Source organism: Ornithorhynchus anatinus, chromosome 12, assembly GCF_004115215.2.
Source record: "Ornithorhynchus anatinus isolate Pmale09 chromosome 12, mOrnAna1.pri.v4, whole genome shotgun sequence".
Lineage (NCBI taxonomy): Eukaryota > Metazoa > Chordata > Mammalia > Monotremata > Ornithorhynchidae > Ornithorhynchus > Ornithorhynchus anatinus.
In genome coordinates, this window is record NC_041739.1 from 3,327,623 (window position 1) to 3,334,654 (window position 7,032).

Below are 7,032 nucleotides of genomic sequence, written 5' to 3' on the forward strand. Positions count from 1 at the left end.
CTCATCCCAAACAGGTCATTTTTCACTTCTGTTGGATGCCAATTAAATCTGGAATGTGATCTTGAAGATAAGCAAGAGTACACTAGAGACACGCCGATGTAGTCAAGGATAGGCGCTCAGTACAGTCCTCTGCACATAGTAAGTAAGAGCTCAAGAAATATGATTGAATGAATGGTCACAGACCGGTTTATCACTGACCTATCACGGCCAATGAAGTTGACATTGGTCATCTTGAAATTGTGCTTAAACAGTTCTGGAAAAGGTCACAGGCATCCAAACTGGGCTCTCCCTTCCCAGGAAGAAATGAAAAGATCTTTCCCACTTCCCTTCAGATACTCATCCTTCTACCTGAGAAGCAGCGGAGCGTGGGGGAAAGAGCGTGGGCCTGCAAGTCGGAGGTCTCTGGGTTCCAATCGCAGTTCTGCCATTCCCCTGCCAGTGCCCTTAGGTAAATCACTTAATCTGGCTGGGCCTTAGATTCTTCACCTTTCATTTTATTTTTAGTGGTGTTTTTAGGAACTCACCATGTGCCACGGACCGTACGAAGCACTGGGATAGATACGAGCTAATCGGGTTGGACAGAGGGTGCGTCCCATATGGGGTTCAAAGTCTCAAGTCCCCGTTTTACCGATGAGGTGACTGAAGCACAGGAAGTGACTTGTCCTAGGTCACGTAGCAGACAAGTGGCAGGGGCAGGATTAAAACGCAGACCTTTCTTAAATGGGATTCAACATTTGTTTTTACTGTGAGGCCCACGTGGGGCAGAGATTACGTTCAACGTGATTCCCTTGAATCTACCCCAGCGTTTAGTACAGTTCTTATCCCAATTAATATCATTTTTATCCATTTTATTCCTTCAGGATAGTCCCGGATAGGTTTAGAAATCATAACCAAATGGGCCTACGTGTTTTTTGCCCTACTACCGGCCACTGTAAGTGCTCTTACCTTCATGTGAGCGTGTGATCCAAGTACGACCTTCCGGGACATTTCCTATAGAAGGTCACTGGGAGCCTTTAGCCTGGGGATTTGTCCCTTCTCCCCCCTCACGGGTACCAAGACTGAAGAGGAAAATTGTGTATTCTGCAAAGGGTCCCAATGCCCAGTTTCATTCATTAATAGAATGTATTAAGTGCTGAGTGCATGCAAAGCATTGTGCTGAGAACTGGGAGAGAAGAACTGGGAGCATAGCAGATAATGGTTCTTGGCCCTCGGAGGATTCCCAACCAATCAATGGTATTTATTGAGTGCAATCTGGAGATAAAAAAAGGGGAGCGACTGGTGATGGACACATAAGGAGAGACGCAAGCACAACACTAAGAAAACATAGAGGTGAAAATGAAGACCTGTGGGATGCCGTGAAAAGAGGTGTACGTTTCAGAGTAAGTTACAGCCAAAATAATTTCTAGAGGGCATTGAGTCTAGCTTTAGCTTGTAAAGGCTAGAGCTCAAAAACCTTCTCAAAACTCCAATTATGCTGCACCTAGAAAACACAAAACCTTGAAGGGAATGAAGGGAAAGTCACAAACTGTTGTACTGTTCTTCATTAACTTGGCAGGGACATGTAAGGAGTTTCATTTTCCTCTTCTGACTGGTTTGAACGTTACGACAAACATCATTTTTCTCTTGTTTTTTCCTCCGTACTATTTTTTAATGGCATTTGTTTAGGGTTTACAATGTAGCAGGCACTATTCTAATCGCTGGGGTAGATGTAAATTAGACAGGTTGGAAACAGTCCTCGTACTACACAGGACTATACATTTTTAACCCCCACTGTACAGATGACGTAGCTGAGGCACAGGAAAGTTAAGCGACCTGCCCAAGTTCAAACCCCAAACAAATAACAGAACCAGCATTAGAACCCAAGTCCTTCTGACTCCCAGGCCAGCTCTCTATCCATTAGATGACACTATTTCTCCACTGTTTGTAATGGTAATAATTAGAATTGTGGTATTTGTTAAGTGCTCACTATGTGCCGGGCGCTCTACTAAGCGCTGGGGTGGATACAAGGCAATTGGTGTGGACGAAGTCCCCGTCCCACATGGGGCTCACAGTCTCAATCCCCATTTTACAGATGAGGTAACCGAGGCACCGAGAAGTAAAATGTCTTGCCCAAGGTCACACAGCAGACAAGTGGCGGGCCTAGGATTAGAACCCATGACCCTCTGCCTCCCAGGCCTGTGCTCTATCCGCTATGCCAAAAGGAAGAAATCTGGTATTCCAGCTTTGATTGAAATAATACCAATTACCTCTGGTATAAACGTATCACTTATCAAGTCCTAAGCACGGAAACTATTTTTCGTCAAGTTTCCCACCGTACGATAACGCTTATGCCGTATCACAAATTTGGTTTCAAAATAGGTCAAAAAGGATGAGAAAGCGAAAGAAATGCCAGTCCTACTTAGGTGAGAAGAGCACAACATTTATGTACATATCTTTATATAATATAGTATTAATTATTCATTTAGATGAATATACACCTCTCCCTCTAAGCTGCGAACTGATTACGAGCTGAGGAAATAATCTGCCAGCGTGGTGGTATTACATCTCCGAAGCGTTTATTACAGTGCTCTGGTCACAGTAAGCCCTCAGTAAATACCACTGATGATGACGATGATGAAGCGGTAATTAATTTAAGGAGGCTTCCGGCCAGATTATACATACAGAAGTCTTGAATCTCTTCAAGGTCAAGGGGTGGATAGCATCGGTGATTGAATCAATGTTGATAAATAATGAAAGTCGTCAGAAAGAGTTAAAACTCTACAAGTGAGTGGGAGTGGCCACCATTCGATGGAGAGAAGGAAAATAGTGAAAAGTCAATGGTTTGGGTATTAAATTTGAATGATGGGAGGGATGCAATAGCCAGACTGAGAAAAATCTGTGGAGTTTACTCCCTGGTGAATCGGTGTTCCGGTGGTCGATAACGAGAAGCGGCGTGGCTCTGCGGTAAGAGCCCGGGCTTGGGAGTCAGAGGTCAGGGGTTCGAATCCCGGCTCTGCCACTTGTCAGCCATGTGACTATAGGCAAGTCACTTCACTTTCGGTGCCTCAGTTCCCTCATCTGTAAAATGGGGATTAAGACTGTGAGCCTCACGCGGGACAACCCGATTACCCTGTATCTACCCCAGCTCTTAGAACAGTGCTCTGCACATAGTAAGCGCTTAACAAATACCGGCATTATTTTTAGTGACTTGGAGATCTCTGTCTCTCTCTCTCTCTCTCTCTGTGTCTCTTTCTCCTTTTTCTTTCTCTCTCTTCCCCTCTCTCTCTTCCTCTTTCTTCCTTTCTCCTTCCCTCTTCCCCACACCCTTCCCCTTTCTCCCGGTCTCTCTAGTTCCCACTTTCTCCCTTTGTCTTTTCCTCTTCCCCCTCTCTCATTTCTCTCCTCTACCCTCATTCCCTCCCTCTCTTTCTCCCTGTGTTTTTATTAATGTACTTGTTAAGGGCTTACTAACTTCCACAGCCTGGAATGAGAGCCGGGGTAGATCCAAAATAATCAAGTTGGACACAGTCCCTGGCCTAGATAGGGCTCATAGGCTAACCGAGGGAGTAGTAGGTAATCCCCATTTTCCAGATGAGGTAACTGAGGCACAGAGAACTTCAGAGACTTGCCCAAGGGCACACAGCAGACAAGTGGCTGAGCAGAAATTCGAACCCAGTTCTTCTTACCCCCTGCCCTTATTTTTCCACTAGGCCATTCTGCTCCTTCCTACCCTCACCTCACTCTCTCTCTATTTTCTTTCATTCGTTCATTCACTCATATTCAGTATGTGCTCAGTGTGAGCCGAGCACTGTACTAAGCACTTGGGAAAGTGCAATACAACCATAAAGAGTGAAAATCTCTGCCCACGACAAGCTCCCTTCATTAGGTCCATGTAAAAATATATGGTCTCCCGAATACCCTGATTCCATAGAGGTCATCTAAAATACCCTTCCCTTCGCACAGAGTAAGCACGGCATAAAGGTACTTATTACCTCTAATAACAACAGGATTAATAATTAGCAAGGCCCCCTCCTAGATTGCAAGCTCACTGTGAGCAGGGAACATGCCTACCGACTCTCTTGCATTATAGTCACCCAAGTACTTAGTAGGATGCTCTGCCCATAATTAGTGCTCAAAGAACACCACGCGTGATGATGATTGTTGAGAAAAAAAAGGAAGAAAACGTCTGAAATTGCAAGAACCTATTCTGTGAATTTACTGTCTTTCTCTTTGTCTCTCTCTCTCTCTTTTCTTCTTTCCTTTGTCACAGGGACACAACCTGGTACTCGAAGAAGAAACTGAACCAAGAGGAACAGGAGAAGCAGGATGGCCTAAATGGAAAAACAAAACAAAACCCAGAGGCTTGGGAGTCAGGGGAATTGGGTTTTAATCCCAGCTCTGTCATTTGCCAAAGATATGATTTGGGGCAGGCTGCTAAACTTCCCTGGGCCTCGGGTTTCCTCATGAACAAAATGGGGGAATCGATTACTCTTCTCCTTCCCTCTTATTCATTCAAACGTATTTATTGAGCGCTTACTGTATGCAAAGTTCTCGCCTAGCCCGCCGTCGACCCCTGGGCCACGTCCTCCCGCTGTCCCGGAACGCCCTCCCTCCACACCTCCGCCAAACTCATTCTCTTCCCCTCTTCAAATCCCCACTGAGAGCTCACCTCCTCCAAGAGGTCTTCCCAGACTGAGCTTCCCTTTTCCCTTTTCTCCCTCTGCTGCCCCTCTACCCCCGCCTTCACCTCTCCTCAACTGATCCCTCTTTCCCCCCTTTCCCTCTGCTCCTCCCCCTCTCCTTTCCCCTCCCCCCGGCACTGTGCTCATCCGCTCATTCGCATATATTTTTATTACCCTATTTATTTTGTTAATGAGGTGTACATCGCCTTGATTCTATTTATTGCAATTGTTTTAATGAGATGTCCCTCCCCTCGATTCCCTTTATTGCTACTGTTCTTGTCTGTCCGTCTCCCCCGATTAGACTGTAAACCCGTCAATGGGCAGGGACTGTCTCTATATGTTGCCGATTTGTCCATTCCAAGCGCTTAGTACAGTGCTCTGCACATAATAAGTGCTCAATAAATACTACTGAATGAATGTATATTCAGCGCTTGGGAGGGTACAATATAACAACAAACGGACACATTCCTGAGGCTGACAGCCCCACACGCGGTACGGGGACTTTATCCCACCTAATCATCTTAGCTCCATCCCAGAGTTTAACACAGTGCTTAGCATATAGTAAATACTTTACGCATACCCTTATTGTAGTTATCGTGGCTGGTTTCATTGTAAATACCAAAAAGAGCTGACGGCACGGATTGAAATCACGCCTACATTCTCACCCGCCACCCAACTACTGCAGTTCACCTCCTTTCAATTTTAGGCATTTTTCAACATTTGGGCAAATGGGAAATGGAGCAGCAACAGGTGGTGTGCTAATTTGCACGCTAGGCTTCTAGGGTCAAAGAAACGGGAGTGACAAAATCAAATTCAAAAAGATAGACTGTTAAACTCCTCCTGTAGACGGTCAATTCTTAATGGCTGGGAACGAGCCTGTCAACTTGGTTGGATTACACTCTCCCCGGCCCTCAGTAAATACCATCGATCGATTGCTTAAAATCCCAATTGATTCAGCGAAAATTTGGTGAATTCCTCTAGAGCCTATGTGAACCACCCCTGAAGCGGTATAAGACAAAATACTTGCGAAAACTCAATTTGGGGGCTCGGAACATGTGTTAAAGCTGAAAGAAATGCTAATGTACTTTAAAGTTACAAGAACAGCCTGTTCATTGAATTCTTCAAACTGTATAAGAATCGAGGTGGGTGTAAAGTCAGGACTCAGTCACAGCTCGGCTTTAAGAAGTCGGCATCGGGAAGAAGTAGGAATGCCGCAATGGGATATCTTTGAATAAATCCACTGATAGGGATATATTCTGCTCTTGTTTCTACGTACTTTAATTTCTACATTAGAGAAGCAGCGTGGGTCAGTAGAAAGAGCCGGGGCTTGGGAGTCAGAGGTCCTGGGTTCGATTCAGGGGCAGATACAGGGTAATCAGGTCGTCCCACATGAGGCTCGCAGTTAATCCCCATTTTACAGATGAGGGAACTGAGGCACGGAGAAGTGAAGTGACTCGCCCACGGTCACACGGCTGAAAAGTGGCGGAGCCGGGAGTCGAACCCTTGACCTCCGACTCCGAAGCCCGGGCTCTTTCCACCGAGCCACGCTGCTTCCCTATTCACTGAGCTCACTGTGGGCAGGGAACATGCGGGTCACTTAACTTCTCTGTGCCTCAGTTCCCGCATCTGTAAAATGGGGATTAAGACCGTGAGCCTTACGAGGGACAACCTGATTACCCTGTATCTCTCCCAGCGCTTAGAACAGTGCTCTGTAAGCGCTTAACAAATACCAACATTATTATTATTATTATTATTATTACCAGTTCTCTTATGCCCTCCGAGGGCTTAGTACGGTGCTCTGCCCACAGTAAGGGCTCAATAAATTTGAATAATTGATTGATTACTTACAGTATGTAAAGAACTGTACTAAGCGCTTTTGGAGCATACGATATAGCAGAGGTGATAGGTACATTCCCTCTCTACAGGGAGGTTACAGGGAGCTAGAGGAGAAACTTTAATTTCTGTAGGGATTGTCTCTATTGGTTGCCGAATAGTACTTTCCAACCGCTTAGTACAGTGCTCTGCACGCAGTAAGCGCTCGATAAATATGATTGAATGAATGAATGAATATTGTAAGCGCTCAGTGAATACTTTATGGTCTAAGTGGAAGACCCATGGGCCTGGAAGTCAGTAGACGAGGATTCCAATATCGGCTCCACCCCTTATCTGCCGTGTGACTTGGGACAAATCACTTGACTTCTCTGCAACTCAGTTTCCTCATCTGCAAAATGGGAGTTAAATCTTCCTCCTTTCTGTAGACGCTGAGCCCCATATGGAGCAGGGAAGGTATACAATCCGATGATCTTGTTTCTACTCCAACGCTTAGTAAAATGCCTGGCACATAGTAAGTGCTTAATGGGTACCATTAAAA